Consider the following 21,541-nt stretch of genomic DNA (forward strand, 5'->3'; position numbering starts at 1 on the left):
TTAGTTTCACAACACTGATTCGTTCAGAAGAAAGAAAGATCGGAGATGCAGTGATACCATTTTCATTAGTAGAGCAAAAGTATTATAAAATGCAAGTTAGTCAATATTAACTTCCCGTTTTTGCACTGTTATTTAAAAAATAAGTAAGGTAATCACAGCTGTTCTGATTCCTCCAATTAATTCAGATCAGCAACACAACTGTGAGTGTAATATTGCTTAACTGTGTCAAGTATGATTCATTACTATAATGATTGCAGATGAATGTAAACAAACATGGTCTCACAGATCAACTCCAGTATGCATAGAAAGAATAATGATAATTTAGGCAGAATAATCTTCTATTCTACTTTTCTAGAAATTCTTATACTGACTACTCTTGATCTCAGCATAGGTTTTTATTAATTTGTACTCTCTTGCGAGCCCATACTGCCATTTTGCTTAATTTTCTGGGGCGCTTCGGATGAGCTTCAGCTGTTCATTTAAAATAATAGAGCCATGATAACTTTCCCCCAAGCTCAGATGATCTTTCGCTCGAATTAGGCATGTGGGCTGTAGCTGAGCGAGCTTCTGTCACAATGCAAATGTTAGCTTTGCGTTCCACACACACCAGATCAACCATCAATGGAAATTATGTTTCAGAACTTACCCCAAGTGAAGCTCCCATTACGTGCTAGTTTGAAACCGCAATTCTCACCCCTGATAGTAGCAGAGCTCATTAAAAAATCATGTGTGCTTCTTTAATTTGTAATCCAAAGCTCAGAAAGGTTCCACAACACTGAGCCTCGTGACATTTATGTGGGTGTACGCTTGGTGTTGTAGAAATCAAATTGTCCCTGGCGATGTCATTATGTGACAAGCCGAAGCTCTCAGTCCACAAGGGTCAGTTCTGTCTGTTGTCAGGGGAATACGCTCAATCTCACTCAATGAAGCTGTTCGTTCACTCGTTAAATCTAATTTAAGGACCCGTAATTACGTTCTAACAGACCAGGCAGAAGAATAACTCCACAAAATTGCCTAAAATAAGCCATATTTTTCCAAGCCACATTTTGTCGGAAACACAAGAGAGTTTAGATGGGAAATGAGATGACTAAGCTCTATACAAATAGTATACAGCCCCATTTGGTCTGTCATGTCGTTTAGGCCAATATTGACGCAGGCTCTTATTGGACTATTATAAGCGTGTGTGCGTGTATGTGTATTCAGTGATGTTATGGCTTCCCTGTCAGGGGATTCATTCATTTTCAAAGGTATTTGTACATTTTGATAGACACTGAAATGTACAGTATCAACGCATTGACAATGTTTAATGGGGTCATTGGATGCAAAACTCACTGTTACATGTTGTTTGAACATAAATGTGTGTTGACAGTTTGTGTACACATCCACACTATAATGATAAAAATCCACCTAGTGATTTTTTAAAGTCTTTATAAGTAATATCCCCATTTTAAAATCAAGCCATTCTCAGCATCTTGTCTATGTGATATCACAGACCAAGGCCACTCCCACAATAACTGATTGACAGGACTGTTATACCTTAGACCCACCCTGATTGAACAGAGTGAGCTGTAAACACTCCAACTGCCATTGTTTAGACTTTGGTCCAGGGGAAGACAAGAATGTCTCCCATTGAGGTGTTTTGTTGTTGGATGTAGTAATGAACATAGCAGTCGTCATTTACTTCCGACATCTGAGCCACTGAAGATGCAGAGGATTAACGTTACTTTCATTTTTCATCTGCCTAAATGTATTTTCACAATAATCATTCGTGATCCAGTTTTACCTACAGAAAAAGTGAGTATAAGGGTTTTTTTATGAATCTTTGCAAATCGCCTTTCCTAATAATATGCTAGTTAGCACGTTTTGCAGCTAAAGTTTACAGAATGATTTGTCACCTGCCAGAGGTGAGGGCGGGGAGAGCAGTGCTCATTCTCATTTAAAGGCACATGCACCAAAATGGGTCGCTATGAACAGAGCTGTTTTTGACAAGGTAAAAAGGGTGTTGTTTTACACTACCATTGAGAAATTTTAACCAAAGTATGTTATAGACTTTTCATTTAAACCAGTGTTGGGCATGTTACTTTAAAAAAGTAATTAGTTATAGTTACTAGTTACTTCTCACAAATAGTAACTGAGTTAGTAACTGAGTTACATCATTACAAAAGTAACTAATTACCAGGGAAAGTAACTATTGTGTTACTTTTTTAAAAAATGTTCAACTATGTCAAATAACTTGGATACCCCCAATATTAAATATGTTAAATGAATTAAATTTTAATTAAATGAATTACATTTTTCCAGACCAATATTAAATATCTGATATCCTGTATATATATCTTAATGGCACAGATTTTAAATATCTGAAAGTACATTTAGCTGTTTTAATTTAGCATTAAACTTTAGTTATTTGAACTTCAGTAATTAGAATAACCATGTATGAATGCATATTTGTCATGTTGACTGAACTTAAGACTGGTGGTGATGCTTGAGATATTATTTGTAATTTAGTGTTTTTACTGATAAGATAACAAAACGACTATGAATTCTAGTACTAATAACAATATAAAACACACTAAGAATTAATGAGCTGCTGGGTTGATGAATATTAATCACGACTGATTGCTTGTTACTAAAAAAAAAAAAAAAAAATGCTGTTAGTAACGCCGTTATTCCCATCACTGATTAAGACCCTAAAAAATCATATAAACTTTTAGAAAATAGGCATCCGATGACCCCTGTAAGATATAAATACAACTTTAGAGATGTATAGATGTTTACAAATCTGGAGACTAGTCTGAACCAAAATTACTGGAACCTTTGCGAGATGATCGTCACAGTTAACAAAGTTACTCCAACACAATTTCACAGCAGGCCTCCTGTTTATTATTAAATGACGGAAAAGTGTTGTCCCCAAAGGAAAAAGATCTTTTATTTATAAATAAAATGTAGATGTGAGCAATGCAAAACAAAGTCATTTGCATTTGTTATGCGGATGAATTTAATTATCATCAAAGCTCAACGAATATGGAAATAAGTCTGTGTGTGTTCTTGAGAAGCCACACATAACAGAATGAAACCGTTATTATATCAAATGAGGTAAATGTACTTACTGCATTAAATAAATGTGATGGTTATTAATCAATCTCAGTTGCTATAAATAAAATTCATTCTATAAATTCAGTATGATACGAAACTAAAAGGATTCCTAAAGGATTAGTTCACTTCCAGAATAAAAATTTTCTTGATCATTTACAAACCCCCATGTCATCCAAGATGTTCATGTCTTCTTTGTTGAGTTGAAAAGAAATTAAGGTTTTTCCTCCATATAGTTGACTTCAATGGGATCCAATGGGTTGAAGGTCTAAATTGCAGTTTCAATACAGGGCTCTACACGATCCCAGCCGAAGAATAGGGGTCTTGTCTAGAGAAGCGACTGACCTTTTTTTCCCAAATAAATAAAAATGTATATAATTTTTTCACCACAAATGCTCATCTTGCACTAGCTCTGCAATGTGTGTCTACGTCTACGCGCATTACATAATCATGCTGGAAAGGTCACGCGGGCTTAGCACTTCGTCTGTGTACCTCAGTATTAAAAGATAGGATAGAGCAGATCTCATTTTCTCTTCCAACTTCAAAATCATCCGACATCGTTGTTTTACCTTTTTCTGTAAAGGGCGTTTGACTTTCTTTGCACGTTCGCTTTGTAAACACTATGTTCATACTTCTGTCTATGTCACGAATGACCTTTCCAACTTGACTGCGTACATAATGCGTGAAGTTAAGCTAGTATAAGATGAGCATGTGTGGTTAAAAATAATACACATTTTCATTTATTTTTTTAGAAAATGACAGATTGCTTTGCTAGATAAGACACTTATTCCTCAGCTGAGCTCATGTAGAGTCCTTTGAAGCTGCATTGAAACTGCAATTTGGACCTTCAACCCATTGGCTCCTATTGAAGTCTACTATATAGAGAAATATCCCTGAATGTTTTCCTCAAAAACCTTTATTTCTTTTTGACTGAAGAAAAAAAGACATGAACATCTTGGATGGCATAGGGGTGGGTAAATTATCAGGAGTTTTTATTCTCAAAGTGAACTACTCCTTTAAACATTTCTACCTCTCCAAGGTTGCACATGTACAAAAACATTTATGTTTAAGTGCTGCCAATATGTTGATACAGTTCAATTCAGCGTTCAATTCAAAAATGCGTGTGAGACAGAACCACACTTACGTACAAATACTAATGTGATCATGTTATCCTTGCGGCCAAATGCTGTCGTTTTGCATATTTTATGCATCTACCTAATTGTTTTTTGCTATGGCATTATGAAACAACAGATCCACAGAAAGGATCAAATGAATGTCTTGTTATATGTTTCACTGTCTTGTGATTTTTTTCTGAAAATGTTAAGTAGGACTCTGTTTGTGCCTCAGGCTACAATTCTGACTTCAACAGGAAAGAAACATAAACTCTTCTCTCCAGCAATTACATAAAGAATGAATGTGAAAATGGCTATAAATTATTTATCATAATTTACCACAAACGGCTTAATCTACTCCACATCAAAAACAAAAAACTAAACTGCACGGCCAATACAAAACTCCGAAGTAACCACTGGGAACAAGCCATTACATCTATTGTCATGCACTGTCAGAAAGGACAAACACTCCACCACTGCATTACAAACAGCTCGGGCATTTACATTTTCCTCTGATTTGCTGTGTGTGGTGACAAAAGGACATTTGACAGCATTGAAACTCTCTCCAGGACTCCTGTTTTTACAGCAAAGCCTCCTCATGTGGCGAGATCTGTTAGATGGCAAAGCTGTCATGTCTTGCCAACACGCCTCAGTGCTTTGTGTTTGTATCTGCTCCAAGCAAAGAGTTACATCCCACAGAACAGAGAGAGTTATGTTAAACAGATGTATAGTTGATACATAGTTTATGGCTAGGTTGACACCGTTCCCGTCGCTTCTGTTCCGCTGATGCTCTGACAGAACTATTTACTGGCAGTGTTGGGAAGCCGCTTCAAAACTGTAAAATGTCAAACTACAGACTAGTTAGAATTTAAGCAGATAGATGACAAAGTACAAAGCTACAAAAAGTAGCCAACTAAATGAGTATTTGATTGCAAAGCAGTATTTTTCTGGCTCAAAAACAAATTTTGAACGAACGAACTTCGAAAATAATGCTGCTTCAAGAAATACCAATGTTTTGAATCAATGTGTTTTTAACTGTAAGATGTTCTGTTATTCAAGGTAAATAAAAAAAAGCAGTTCTCCAACTCGGAAGACAAAGTGACATTAATCATGATGATTTTGTTTGGCATTAAGACACATTGGAGAAGGTCCCTACTGTATTATTAAACGTGATTGTAATTGCTTTTGATAGAGGAAGGTCAGTCCCTGCTTTTTAAAATCAGCGTCACAGTGTCAGAGTCAGTGGCTTTTGTCACTCTCGCTGTATTAAAGATAGAGTTTTTACTGTTTAATGACTTTCTTGGTAAAAGTCAGTCAGCTAAATCCAGACATACCCTCCAATCACAGACTCAGTGCTGCACAGATAGGATACATTTTAAGTCGACCCCAGTTCTTTCAGCGGCCTTCGCACGTAATTACTTCAAGCCATTATTTGTCATTTCAGATAAAGCTGAGTGATTGACAACTAAGGGTTAGAAGGAAGATGGTGAAGCTTAGTGGTTAAAGATCTGGTTTAGTCAAAAGATTGTAGGTTCTAATGCCTATTATCACCTCTGTGCCCTTGAACAAGGGTAATTCAACTAAAGAACAAATTAGTAGGGTAATGGGTATAAACGTCGATCTTCATTTGTGCGTTCATTATAGGAGTAGTTGACTTCCAGAACAAAAAATTACAGATAATGTACTCCCTCCTTTGTCATCCAAGATGTTCATGTCTTTCTTTCTTTAGTTGTAAAGAAATTATGTTTTTTGAGGAAAACCTTTTAGGATTTCTCTCCATATAATGGACTTCTATGGTACCCACGAGTTTGAATTTCCAAACTACAGTTTAAATACAGCTTCAAAGGGTCTTACCTAGTGAAACGATTGGTTATTTTCTAATAAAAATGTACAATTCATATTTTTAACCTCAAACACTCATCTTGTCTAGCTCTGCGTGAACTCTGTGCATTCCGGTTCATGACCATTAGGGTATGTTGAAAAACTCCTACCTACTCCTTACCTTTTTTTACAAAGGGCGTTTGACCTTTTTTGCGTGTTAACTGGGTTGGTACTTCAGCGGCAATGTGGAACAATTTTGGAGTTGGAGAAGAAAATGAGATGGGAATTTTTTCGACACACCCTAACTGTCACGAACCGGAATACACAGAGTTCACGCAGAGCTAGACAAGACGAGCATTCGATTATATATTTACATAACAAGATAACAAGATGAGGAATTATCGCGATATAATTATCCTTAATAAAACAATATGAAGATTTTGATAAATGTTCAATATATTTTTTGTGTCAAAAGCGGAACGAAACAGAGCGACTCATTTGAATCGCACCACACCGACCGTTTATCCACTAGGACCAAAGTTTAAACTGCCGCGCTGCGCGAGCTCACTAATGAAGTTGCATTTATTATCTCAATGTGGTGCGGACACACCTGGAAAAACCGAGCGTGTCGCGTCACTTCCATTATGAGTACAGCTGCCGTGCACCTACATTTGGAATAATAAACCTGAGCACGCAAAAGACGCAATATGTGAACGGCTCCGTCACGCGAGCACTAAACAGTGCTGTAAGATCCAGTGTGAAACACTTGAATTCAGCGATGAACAGAAATGACTCTGTGATTCAAACTAGTTTAAAGCTGTGTGCAAGGAGACAGTCAGAAGGCTTTTCAATCTACACATCGCCATCATTTACCATGGATTTACAGTGTTAACACTCCTGCACCATGGTATTGTGGCAGCAATGTGGGATATTCACACTGAATTTTATTACAGGAGTAATGGTGTATAATTATAGTATGATTAATTATAGTGTGATTAAACTATAGCATATGTGCATTTATACTGAATGTTTTTAGACTACCGTTTTTCATACAGATAGGCTACTTATAAAACCATGTAGTTATATTTTTACCATAGTGTTGAGGTACCATTATGTGTGGTTTTTATCATGATTTAAAATGTATGCTTGCTACTATGGGAGACCAATGCTTAATTTAAAAAAAAAAAAGAAAAAGTTGGAAGAGAATAAATTTAACCATATAAAACTGAGGTTGCTACAATTTTTACAGAAATTGATTGATAATGAACAAAAATGTACTTCTGCATCCTCAAGCTACTATCAAATGTGCATTTCTAAGAGACAAAAAAAATGATATTATTATTATTATTATTATTATTATTATTACCATCATTATCAGACAACCCAAACCTGTTTCTTGATTTGAAACAATGTGACTCATTAGAACATGCAGAAATTAATTCTTCTATTTAGATGTATTATTTTGTTAAGGGAAATTAATGGTCTGGTTTCTGTAAACATTGGAGCAAAAATCTGACTTTAAACTTGAAAGAAATAAAGCTTATCGTGATAAATATCGATATCGACTGATATGAAACAAATCATTGTGATAATTTTTTTGCCCATATCGCACAGCCCTAATATAAATTGTCAATTTGTTTAGACAATGATTGATTGTTTTGCTAGATAAGACCCTTATTCCTCGGCTGGGATCGTTTAGAGCCCTTTGAAGCTGTACTGAAACTGCATTTCGGAGGTTCAAACTCAGGGGCACCATAGAAGTTCATTATATGGAGGTAATTCCTGAAATGTTTTTCTCAAAATCATAATTTCTTTACGACTGAAGAAAGACATGAACATCTTGGATGACAAGAGGGTGAGTACGTTATCTGTAAATGTTTGTTCTGGAAGTGAACTTGTCCTTTAAATCTCATGACAAATCTTTTACTCTGTGCTAGTGTTTCTGCACCTTCGATGATGAATTTACAGCATAAAATAATAGGTAAAAAGCATGTCTTATTGATCTGTCCTCATAAGCTGCACGCAATAATATACAGACGCAAGCAGTGCGGTCTGGTTTATGAACAAATGATTCTTTTAAACTGATTCTTCTTAGTGAATAAAAGCATACAGTGTAACCAGCTTAGCATGATTTATGATTACTTTAAATAAATTAAATTTTGGTCAACAAAAACATCAGCTTGACAAGCGTAGTCAGATTTACAAACAGTCGGTTCTTTTAAACAATTCTTTTTAGTGAATCAAATATGCCAACATATGGCACAACCAGTGCAGTTTGATTCAAAAACAAAAAATTATTTCAAACTGATTCTTGTTAGTGAATCAACAACATGCATCACATCTAGTGCAGTCAGACAGTCAAACTAATTATTATTTTAAACAATTCTTTTTAGTAAACGAAAAACAGACAGCGCAACCACATTACAAACAAATTATGAGTCGGCCCTTGTACTGAATCTTTCAAAATGACTTACAAACTTTCTTTCACAGGAGTCCATAACTGAAGCGTTTATTTCATTTACTATCCACAGGGCAGTTTTTGGTTGGGATTATTATATTTAATAAATAATTAGCAGATAACTGCATCATTTAGGTGCTGTTGATAATTTTTACGATTTATATATTCATAAGGCTCCGTGTTAGTTCCCTGTATAATTTAAAGCATTAGCAGAAAAAATTTCACAAGAGCACAATCAGAATTAAATCAAACTGAATCAATAGATTGTGAATCAGAAATTGAATCAGAAAACCATACCCAGCCCTACAAATCAGTGCATTTAAAAAGACAAAATTTATCCAAGAAAACTGTGTTAAAAAAAAAAAGAAGGAAAACTCCCCAAGGATATAACATTGCTCACACCATACAGTTCAGCTGCAAGCCTTTACCAAGTGTAAATGAGTCCCTAGAGTGTAAATATCTCAGCTCTGCTTCCATTACAGCTATTATGAGTATTTTTTAGCCATACAGAGAAAGGACTGTGAGGATAAAGTAATGCCTTGTTAACAATGAAATTTAGGACTTGAGAACATCTCAAAGAGACTTGCAATTATATGGTGCATGCCAGTGAATTTAATTAACAAGACCAGAAACATTATACTGCCAAAACTACAGACCTGTCAGGCAGAGCCCTTTTTGTTTCTGAAACGTGTCTTTAGCAAAGGGCACTCGGACTGATTTGGTTAATGCAAATATGCTGGTCAGGTGAGGACAGGGGATCTGCCCTCTACCTATGGATTCCTCCCTGGATGCCTCCAAGGAATAATGCATGCCGGTGATAACAAGAGAAGGTTAACGATTAAAGTGTGGTCAATTGTGCAGTCACCATCTGTGTCTAACTAGGCATGCAATCTCTGTTATCATTGTGAAAAATCAGTGTGTGTGCGTGTGTGTTTGTTTAGACACACTAGGTAAAGGGAGATTACTGAAGGTAGGGGGCAGCAACGCTTCAGTAGATGTAAATAGTCCAAATCCGAGCAAGACACCTGCTTTGTTTTTATACTCACCACTACACACGCACACACAGATACCCGCACACATGCTGCCAAGAGAGCTGTGCTGACACCATAAAGCCTGAGAAAAGGTTTAAACAACCACCAGTGATGCTGTTAATCACAGTCAATCTCCCGTGCACCACGCTTCACAAAGCCTGAAGAACATCCAGCGTCCTCAGTCCCTCAGCACTCGTAACATCTGCCTACACCCCTCATACGCCTCACCCTATTCTGTAATAGCAACCTTTGTTCATTCTTCCTTAAAATGTAGAATTACTAAATGATTTGCGGAAACATCCTTTCAGCTGAGATTGATTCAACCTGACAGTGTGCTCTGGAGAAATCTCTTATTTCCATCATATGTGGGTGCAGCCATGCTCTGTATTTGCATAAATAAACAGCCATGAAGTGTGAAATCACATTGAAAATCTGGAATATATATATATTCTGCTAAATCTGCTAAATGTTAATTATTTTACCAAAATAACAGGGATCATACAAACTACATGTTGTTTTTATTTAGTACTTGAATAAGATATTTCACATAAAAGACATTTACATATTGTCCACCACAGAAATAGATGAATTTATAAAAATGACCCCGTTCAAAAGTTTACATACACTTGATTCCTTAAACTGTTTTTGTTACCTCAATGATCCACAGCTCTGTTTTTTTTTTCTTCGGCTTTTCAGCATTCTTGTGTATTTGAACCCTTTCCAATTATGACTGTATGATTTTGAAATCCATCTGTTCACTCTGAGGACAACTCATATTTAACCATTACAGAAGGTTCAAACACTCACTGATGCTCCAGAAGGAAACACAACGCATTAGGAGCCGGGGGTGAAAACTTTTTGAATTTGAAGATTAGGGTAAATTTAACTTATTTTGTCTTCTGGGAAACATTCTACCTTCTGTAGCTTCTGAAAGGCAGTACTAAATGAAAAAAATATGATATTTAGGCAAAATAAGAAAAATGTACACATTTTCATCTTGTTTAAAAGTTTTCACCCCTGGCTCTTATTGCATCGTTTTTCTTTCTGGAGCATCAGTGAGCCATTAAAATTAAATTTAAAGAAAGTTGAGCTGAATTATCATTAAAATGTAAATGTTAACAATGAATAATAAAAAACTGTCAGAAAATTTGTTAGGTCTTTTGCAACTTTTCAATATTTTGCAAATACAGATTCAAAATACTGTATAATTTAAACATGTAAATAAACAAAGGGAAGAACATACTAAATACAAATATACATATGTAAATCCAAGTTTTTTTTTTTTTTTTACCAAATTCTATTGCAGAAATTCTACAGCACCACAGCAAAGGTTTTTAACCTGTTTGCATTCTAAATGTGACAAGAAAAAAATATTGGCCAAGAAGTAGGGGTGGATGATATGACCTAAAATCAAAATCTCGGTTAATTGAATGATTACGAATAATGGACAATTATTTTTAAATTTTTAAATTGTTTTATTTATTTATTTATTCATTTATTTATTGCCGTCATGGTTATAGATATGAATCTGACACATGATGTGTTGCACTGTTGCATGTAATCTTCCTCTCAGTGATCTTGTCTATTTGCATCTAAACCGTGAGATGCAGTGCTCAGGAATGGTTTTTAAAAAAGCGCAGCGCAGAATGGTGTCAAAGTTGCCATGCCAACTTGCTACTGTAAACAAAAGCATGCAATGCTTACCCCACCTCCGCGGTCTTCTGATTGGTTCACTGTTTTGGAACTGACTTCGATTAGCAGCGCTGTGTGTATAAATTCTGTTAACTTGACATGGCACGCTGTCTTAAACGCACCACTCATGTGCGAGACGCTATAAAAGACAAAAGTGCAACGGTAATACACGTCTATATAGCGCCAACTACACATGCGATAGTATGTATGAAATGGGAAAGTATTAAAAACAGTATTAAAAACTAAATAACAAAATTACGTCAGTTAGAGGTTCTGAATTTCAATTACTTTTCGATTAATCATAAAGCCCTACCAGGAAACTTTTTTTTTTTTAAATTGAGCTGCCCTCAAAAGCTGCATGCAAAAACATACAGAACAACCTGTAAAGCCAGATTTATGAACAAAAGATTTTTAAACAGTTGTTTTTAGTGAATCAACACCATACAGCACAAGCAGTATAGTCTGATTCACAAATTAAAGCTTTTTAAAAACAATTATTTTAAATGAATCAAAAACATACAGCACAATCAATGTAGTCTGATTCACGAACAAATGACTCTTATTAATCAGTCCTTGTAATGATTTGTAATATCAAAACAACACGCATACTTTTATAGCTATTTATAATGTATTTATAAATTATAAATAATAATTAATAATATTACTATTTATAATTTTATAATAATTTTACACATCATTGTATCAAGAGTTTTACACACGAAATGCAAAGCAAAATGTACATCAGTTGCTATACACTGAACAGGATATTTTTATTAGATTTCTTAAGTAAATACACTCACCAAAATTATAAATGCAACACTTTTGTTTTTGCCCCCATTTTTCATGAGCTGAACTCAAAGATCTAAGACTGTCTAAATCTGTGTTAGTGAACACTTCTCCTTTGCCGAGATAATCCATCCACCTCACAGTTGTGGCATATCGAGATGCTGATTAGACAGATTTCGGACCCCCCGAATACAGTAAAACTGCACATTTTGGAGTGGCCCCTTTTTTTTTTTTATTAATTAAAATGAATTTTTGTCCAACATAAGCACTAGAGAACTTTCTGAGAGTTTCTTACATGGGTAAACAAAATGGATGATTTACACTTCACAACAGTGTTGCCAAGTCTGCAGTTTTTCCACGGAATTGGGCTACTTTATCACTGTTGCCGCAGGTTGTTTTTGATATCCGTGGGTTGAATCCACCCCAATAATGTCATATTTAGCCCCTGAAATACAAATTTACCTGAGTAACCCAGACAAAAAAAAGTGCATTTGATCCCCTGGAACACGATTTTTAATGGGGGACCCCCCTCGAAATGCGAACCCCTGCTTTACAATTGCATTTGAGAAATAAAATTTGTAATGGTAAAAAAATCTGTATTAAATTTTAAAAAAGTTGGGAAATACAAGCATTTTCCCTTATAGCCTTATACTGTGGCTCCATCTGTAGATAATATATTAAAGAAGAAATATTTCAGGGTGTGATTTTAATTATAATGCTCATTACTTTTTATACCTATTTGTTCTGCAAGGATGGAAATGAGGTGACCTAAAGGATGGTGTGAAAATTCTTAGAGACTGTTTTGTTATTATTCAGTCAGAATATATATGCAGTGGCTCATACAGTATAAATAGTTGAAGTCTTGAGGGAATATGCATGAGCATTATGAAATTAATGAGCAGAAGGTGATCTGTTCCTGTAACAATAAGAGGAAGCCCAGCGGCCTTCAGCAAGAGCTGAGCCAATGGGGATCAAGCAGTGAAAATGACTCTTAGCTGCGGCACGAGAAGAAAGCAGGAGGATGTGCTCACAGCCTCAAGACGGAGAGGATTTTCTCCTCTCTTCTTTCACTTCTCTGATTAGCCCTGCTCAGTAATATAGGCTAGAGCTCAGTGGTGCATCTCGGCAAACATCTCAGCTGCCTCTCTCGCTGTTTCTTTCCTTCATATCCAGACTCCCACCTCAGGGCATGTTCAGATCAGCGTTAAAACAACCAGAAGAGAAAATGATTTCCTTATGTTGTTCTATTGCCTGTTGTTGACACCTTTGAATTCGATTTTGGCTTCTATGCAGAGAAAAATCACTCATGACAGACAAATTGAACCATAATATATCTGGCTCATAACGCTATGAGGAAGGCTTTGCATGGGATATGCGCCCCCTCTGCACCACGGGGGCGTCCCTTACACCAGTGGGCCCATTCTGATTTCACTGTCACTTTAAAAGTGCTGATATGTAGCTGTATGTGCTGGCGGCACCAAAGACAATTTGAATTGCACGAGACAAACCTCAACAGAGCGCGTCCTGAAAACGGCAGAAATTCCATTTAAAATACTTGACCTCGCTGAAAGTCACTGTATAATTTGCACACATTACCACTCAGGGCATTCTGGGAAATGTCAGCCCAACATACTTCCTTTTCTTAACATCTCATGAACGGAGACTCCCTGAAAGTATGTTTTACAAATCTTTTTTTGTGTCTTCGAACTGTTTAAGATGTGCTAGCAGATGGAGTCTGTATTCCTGCTGAATTATGAAGATTTTTCTCCTTCAGTAATTGGCGGAGGGAACAGTTTTATGTTACTTTCTGCTTAATGACAGCCGATGGCCTGAGGCACATGGGAGAGAAGTTCCATTTTACAGACACCTGCAGAGACTAACATTTTGTGGTTAAAAGAGACACTGTGTATGAACTCCCTACTCACCCTCTAATGAGAACAGCCTTTTTTGCTGTTTTAATTGCAGAATATGCATGCAGAATATTTTTTCTCAACTTCATGAATATGATATGAGCACATTCACTGATGTAGGAACACTTCTAGCTGCTGCGGAGTAAGCTGAATTTGTAAAGCAATCAAGCATTTTTAGAGGAAAATCTGAACAGATTGTACAAAAACTTCCAGTTGAAATGAAACACCAAATGGTCTGGCAAGTACACCAGATTATTGGTTAGATGCAAATTTAACAGTAAACGAACTTATATAATTCTGTTCTACAACCCCAATTCCAGAAAAGTTGGGACGTTCGTGAAATGCCATAAAATCCATATTAAAAAAAAAGGAAAAAGAAAAAATTTCCACTGTTTTCACTTGTAATTTTATTTTGTAAATATAACGAAATGTTGATTTTCATGGCTGAAGCACACTCCAAAAAAGTTGGGACAGAGACAAAATAAAAGTTGAAAAGGTTATAGTAGGAGTATTTCGGAAAACTGTCACCTAACACATTCTGCAACTGCATCAATAAATGCAACTTGAATTTCTGTTACTCTACCAGAAAGATATACATCAGTTTTATGCAGTGATGCAAAGGGGTTCTTTGGGCCAGAGGTCAGCTCAGATAATCAAAAAGACAATGGAAATGTATGCTGTGGTCAGTCAAGTCTACGTTTCAGCTTGTTTCTGGGAAAAATGGACGTTGAGTTCTCAGTACCAAACACCAAATTGACCATCCAGATTTTCATTAGTGACAGATGCAGACGCAAACTAATGGTATGGGGGTGCAGCAGAGCAAACAGCATTGGTGACTAGAATATGTGTGAAGATAACATTGAAATGGAGGCATGTATTGGGATTGTACAGACACTTTACTGCCATCACAATGACGTCTTTCATGGGAAGTCCATGGTTATTAGATCAAGACAATGCCAGGTCTCATTCTACATGTGCTACAACAGCGGGGTTTCGTAGACACAGACTGAATGTGCTAGAATGGCCTGCCTGCAGTCCAGATCTGTCTCCTATTGAAAATGTATGACCAGTTATGAAAAGGAGAAGGAGAATCAGACAATGACGATCACAGACTGCTGAGCATCTGAAGTTTTTTTTATCAAGCCAGATTGGATGACAATTTTGCTTGCAAAACTTAAAGTATTAGTGTCCTCAATTCCCAAACAATTAAAAGGAAAGTTGATGTGGCACAGTGTTTTTAACATGACTTTTTTGGAGTGTGTTGCAGCCATGATAATTAAAATAAGATGAAAAGTTGGCCACTGAAAACATTGCAAATTTTTTCTTTGTACTTTAGTCAGTTAAATAAAGGTTAAAGAAAATGAACACATAACATATTCTTGATTTTATGGCATTTCACGAAACGTCCCAACTTTTCTGGAATTGTTGCTATAATATTGTTCAAAGTTTACTCACCAAGGATGCATTTTTATTTGATCATAAATATTGTAAAAGCAGTAATTAAAGCAGTCATTACTCCAGTCTCCAGTGTCACATGATCCTTCAGAAATCATTCTAATATACTGATTTGGTGCTTAAGAAACATTTCTTATCATTTTTGATGTTGAAAACAATTGCTCTGCTTTTTGTAAAAACCTTGCTATATATTTTTTTCCTGTTTTACTTGAAAATACATCATATTGTGGAATTAAACGGGTTTCATTTAGCAGTTCATACTGACTTAGAAAATACCGACCATCAAGGTCAAATCCCTGACCACCAGCTCATTTATTATTATCATCATCAGCATTTACAGTGGCTGTGCTGAATTCCAGTGCAGGTACAGTAAAAGGGTTCTGACACTCGGTTAATGCACCAAGGAATTGCTCTGAAGCAGGTTTATGAAGTGTTATACTCCTCTAGTTTGTATTTCATATGCATCTCAGTGACAGTGAGTGAAGAATGAAGATTCAGTTTCAGGATAGGAACATACAGGCATTACTTTGGGTGAAGGAATTAAAAAAATCATGGCATAAAAAAAAGGCTACTACCATTTTCATGGCCTTTCATGGCCAAATAAATGTCTTAAAGGGTTAGTTCACCCAAAAATTAATCTGTCAATAATTAGTCACACTCCTGCTGTTCCAAACCCGTAAGACCTTCGTTCATCTTTGAAACGCAAATTAAGATATTTCTGATACAATCCAACAGCTTTTTGACCCTGAGTTTTTCTTTGTGCACAAAAAGTATTCTCATAGCTTAATAAAATTAAGGTTGAAACGCTAAAGTCACATGAACTATTTTAATGACGTCCTTACTACCTTTCTGGGCCTTGAACGTGGTAGTTCTGTTGCTGTCTATGCAGGGTCAGAAAGCTATCGGATTTCATCAAAAAATATCTTGTCTTCCGAAGATGAACCCATGTCCCATGTCTTATGGGTTTGAAATGACATGAGGGCAAGTGTGTAGGTTTGCTTTTGACACTGGTGGGGACATAAACCCATTTAACTGTTTTAGACTGCTGTCTTGAATTGGGTGCAATACCTTTAAGTTCTTCTAAACATAGTGCTGCGCTTCTTGTCCGTGTGCAACTACGTTCCGCCCATGTAAATGCACGTCTTTGAAAGCACGCAGCTTTCTAACGTAGCTTACTTACTTTAACTTCTTAGTTAATGTTAATAGTATGCCGTTTAAGATGCATCCGAAATTACAAAAACAGATACGTATATTTAATTGTTTGATCAAAATTATTGCTAGGGACAGTTTGGCAATCGCTGGACATTGGTAGGGACATGTCCCTGGCGTCCCCCCTAATTCTATGCCCCTGCATAAGGGTGAGTAATTAATGACAGAATGTTCATTTTTGGGTGAACTGTCCTTTTAACTGACCTTAAAATGTCAAGTTGCACTTAAAATCAGCCATAATTGAAGCAATTATTAAGATTAAGCAATGTTTTCATTTAAATATATGTTAATGTTTTAAAAAAATGTTTCATAAGTTTCCTCAATTTACATGCTTCATGACATGAAAATGGAAAGCAAAGTGCTTGTTTTCTTAAACTACTGACAACATCACATGAACACGTGCTGAACACTAATGACTAAAAACACTCATGAAATAATCAACTGATCAGTTTGAGTAAAAGAACAAACACATGCTGACATCACAATTTACTAAACATGACAACAAAAACAGCACTGTAAGTCCTTGGTCAAATATTACAACCATATTAATTATTCACGCCCGGTGCATGCTGGGATAAGAGTGGATGGGACTGAACCACAAATCATTCCTTCGGTGTGAACTAACAAAAATGCATTCATCCAAATCACATGCTATGCTTTTTGGTTTGACTTATCCTAATGGAAAAGCAAGATGCATTGTCTTCCTGAAAGCTGCAGGCCTACTTTGTTAACGCTTCAAAACAGCAAGTAAACAAAACACCAAATCACTCAAATGAACATTTGTTGTTCTTTCAAACGTGACTTACGTGATCTAAGATTGATATTTAACAGCACAGCATTATTAGTGCGCTTTTATCATCGGGACAGTCATGTGTGTGTTTCAAGCAGCAACAACAAGCTTGATTTATCCTCAGAGGAATTCTGGTAATTATAAAACAGTGAGATGACTCGCGTTAATTAACAATCCAATTACGCTTCCTTACATTTGATTTTTTCCCCCCACATTGTAATCTCTCCATCTCTTTCTCATTTAAATCATGTCATCTTGTAACGAGGTGTAATCAGTGTGATAATACACGGGCCAGCCAATTAAAATGCGTCAGTATTATTATTACTTCTCAGCTTCCGAAACCCCACTAACACCCACCCACCCTTCTGATTACATAAGCTTTGTGGGTTAGTGAGCTTAGATAAGAAATACGGATGTCTTTGCGGCTGGTATGCGAGATGACCAACTAAACTGAACTGAGAAACAGGACTTCCCTCACCTCATTTCTCTTCCGCTCTCTCTCTCTTGCTTTCCAAACTCTCCCTCCCCTCCTTTCTCCTTTATCTCTCTCTTTCTTTTTCTTTATCAAACACACAGGGTCTGCAGCGGCGGGTGAGGAACGTCGTCTGCGCGCGCGCCCGTGCCAACTGTCTGTGTGTTTGAGAGAGTGTGTGTGTGTGCGGTGCGCGCACACATGTGCCTCTCTCGTTGATGTGAGAAATCAAGAGGGACACATCTCTTAAGCCTCCTTGTGGTGGGATTTCAATTTGACGCACTGAACGTAGCGCGCGTCTTCGCTCTCACACACTCTCCCTGCATGTGTGTGAGTGCGCGTGAGCGTGTCCGCTCGCTGCAGCTCCGGCGTCGGGCAGACCCTCTCACTGCTGCACTTCAGCCAATGTGGAACAACTCGTCTGCAGCCGGCCGCCTCGCACGGCTCCTAAAGAAGCGGATATGCCCCAGTGCCACGGGAGACTGACGCCTTCACTGTCTTCCTCTCCTCCGCTAATGGTCCTCTCAGGGTGAGTGTGCCCTCCGTCCAGCCCCGTTTTCACATCAAGTGCTGGAGCAGGAAGGTCTGTTTGTGCATTGCAATGTGCTCATTCGTTGAAATACGGCTGGCTGATGGTTACTTACTGTACTGAGGCTGAGTGAGTGAGTGAGCTTGGTTTCAATTACACTTCATCTGTGTCTGTGCCACACACTGGAATAAGATAATTAATTTCACTTTTTTTCTGTCCTTTGGAAAGGCTGGAGCTTGTCATTGACGTGGTTTGTTTGAGCTGGTTGGTTCTGTCATTCAACAGTCTGATGTTTAGTCCAGGCTTTGTACAACCTTAAATATTGTGTGTTAAAAGCCATGCCACAATACTTCCATCGAAAGCTGCAAAAACAATATTTGTAGGTGTAAAGGCAATTTGATGAACGTGGGATTATGTCCTTCGTGGATGAGGGCTTTTTCTCCCACGCCTCAGCAGGCTCAGCACCACGTACGATTGGATGCTGTGATTTTTCATATGCATAAGGTGTATTTTCAGTCAAAGTTATGGATTTTAACGATGCAGACTTGCTTAAAACCTGTTAGTCTCTGTAATGGCGAGTTAAATAAGCATTTATTGGAAGCTATATTGTAGACATGACAAGAAATCATTTGCAGAACTTTTATGTAAGATATAAACCTGTCAGGAAAACATAAGAGGATGTGTATTTGAATGATGGCATCTGTGCCGTAAGATATTGTGCTACATTGTGTGTGTGTGTGTGTGTGTGTATGAGAGAGCGATTTCCACTCTGTCACGGACCACCTTGTATGATGGAATGACACTTTCTATCTTCACTGTGCTTCAGAATCTCATTTTCCCCAGATATGAACTTTTTTTGTCATTTGTACACATGCCAGAATGGAGAAATCTCCAGCTTATTACTTTTCACCCATTTTGAGTGAAATGTTTCCATCATTCTTTCATTATCTTTTTCCCTGCGGGAAGATTAGATGCTCTTTTTTACCTCTTGATTCCAGGAAACCAGGCTGAGTGAGGCATTACATCTTTCCATCTCATTTTAGTACCATTTTCGTCCACCGTCCACCTCAGTCCTTGGTCTTAGGCCTCTATTTGAACAGAGGATGAATGCGTTTAGTCACGCTTCGAAGTGTCTTTACTCTCTCCCCTTATTTTTTGCTCCTTCTTCAGTTTTTGCTCACTTCTGTAAGTCATGACTGATGACGGCCCATTGAAATACGCTTTTGTGTTTAAATTCGGGGAAATGTGTGAACAAAGGAAAGATTGTTTAAATGATAAATTACAGTATTTCACTTTTTTTGTTCAGCACACTAAATCTCCATTATGATTTTCATGGCAACATGTAGAACATATTAAACACCCACCTTTCTTTTGACTGTAGACGGCATATGCGTCAAAATACAGTGGGGTTTAATTCTTTTTTTTTTTTTTTTTTTTTTCCAGATTCTGATTTATAGGTCATTAACCAAATAAGCACATTTGTGACACTGGACCACAAAACCAGTCAGAAGGGTCAATATTTTGCCAGATACAACTATTTGAAAATCTGCAATCTGAGGGTGCAAAAAAATCAAAATATTGAGAAAATTGCCATTAAAGTTGTCCAAATGAAGTTCTTAGCAATGCATATTACTAACCAAAAATTAAGTCTTGATATATTTGTTGTATATTTATGGTAGGAAATGTTCAAAATATCTTCATGGAACATGATCTTTGCTTAATATCCTAATGGTTTTTGGCATAAAAGAAAAATTTATAATTTTGACCCATACAGTGTATTTTTGGCTATTGCTACAAATATACCAGTGCTACTTAAGACTGGTTTTGTGGTCCAGGGTCACATTTGTGACTGAGCATGTTACTCTGTACTCTAGAAAAACTGTTAAGTCAGGAAAATCAGTTTGTGAGTTCAGTTTTTGAATCAACTCTATATATCATGTTGAATAAAAAAACATGAATGATTACAATTCTTTTACTTGGCGATTGTGATTCATGCATCTAAAAGTTACATTTTTCTTCCTTTCATACACCCACCACTTACTTACAGTGGTTTAATGACACCCCAGTGTACATCACAAATCCAAAAGGGGATTCCTACGTTTTCAGTCACTTTAATACTTTAGCTTGTTAGTAGGATTAGCGCCACATTTCTCATTTCTCACAGCCCCTCGCGCAGAGCTCTGGTAATAACAGTCATTTGATCCCACTGTACTCCTTACATAGCTTGCTGATAAGTCTGTAAATCCAGTGTTACAAACTAGTGCACCTTCTCTGTACCAGCCAGTCGCCAAAGGCAATATGACGTTTAGTGAAACCCAACACAAAGAAACAGTGTCTCCCTTTAAAATGGTGATTTTGGCCTGTCCTATATTTCGACTGTTTGCAACAAATAAAATCAGACAATTTCATAATTAGTTTGGTATTAAATATTCAGTTTATTGTAGTAAAAATTCTTTTAATTAACAAATTTTTGTCCCAATTCCCAGTCCCAGAGAAGTGGCACGTCTGGTCACCCTACCATAGAAATACGATGTTTTTAATGTTTATGACTGCTATAGCGCCAACTGTGGTCCAGTCCCTTTAAAACTTTGCATGCTTGTTTAGAATCACCTGTCGCATGTGCTCAGCAGGTTTTGTGAAGGTTTGAATATCAATATGTGATATTGCTCCCCAGTGGCCATTTTCTTTCAAATTTCTCTCAGACCTTTTGGGCCGTGAGTCGAATAGGCCCACCGAGTTTCGTTCTGATTGGCCTCCGTTAACCTTGTATAACAGATGCTCAAACTTCGTCGGCCAATGGCGCCCATGTTTTGCCCATGTCTGCACAATCAGTTTTATCTGGAAATCACTGATCTGTGACAATTCTAACAATTACAATAGGGTTTCAGTGCTACATGCTTGAACCCCTAAAAAAATATTATGGTGACTGTGACTAATTATATCGCAATTCCAACACTATCTCCTGACCAAATAGGACATATTTTATGAGGTGGCTAATTCGTACGATCTCACTCGTACGATTTTGTATGTTTTCTGTGAGGAGTAGGTTTAGGGGCAGGGTCGGGATAGTCATTTGTAGGAATTCCTATAAATTTGCCACCCCGTAAAATACATATGATTTTTTTTTACGAAACGTACAAATTCATACTAATTAGCCACCTTGTAAAATATGTAAAAACTGCC

General features: G+C 36.9%; 1 protein-coding gene across 1 annotated transcript in view; it reads left to right on the top strand.

Annotated features, from left to right (window-relative positions):
• Positions 1–17,897: 17,897 nt before the first annotated feature.
• Positions 17,898–21,541, top strand: part of insyn2ab (inhibitory synaptic factor 2Ab) — a 56,597-nt gene continuing 52,953 nt past the window's right edge. Inside the window, exon 1 of the mRNA XM_051133523.1 lies at positions 17,898–18,358. The gene's annotated coding sequence lies outside the window, so the exon portion shown is untranslated. The remainder of the gene's footprint in view (positions 18,359–21,541) is intronic.

This window comes from Labeo rohita, chromosome 17, assembly GCF_022985175.1.
Source record: "Labeo rohita strain BAU-BD-2019 chromosome 17, IGBB_LRoh.1.0, whole genome shotgun sequence".
In the NCBI taxonomy this organism is placed as follows: domain Eukaryota; kingdom Metazoa; phylum Chordata; class Actinopteri; order Cypriniformes; family Cyprinidae; genus Labeo; species Labeo rohita.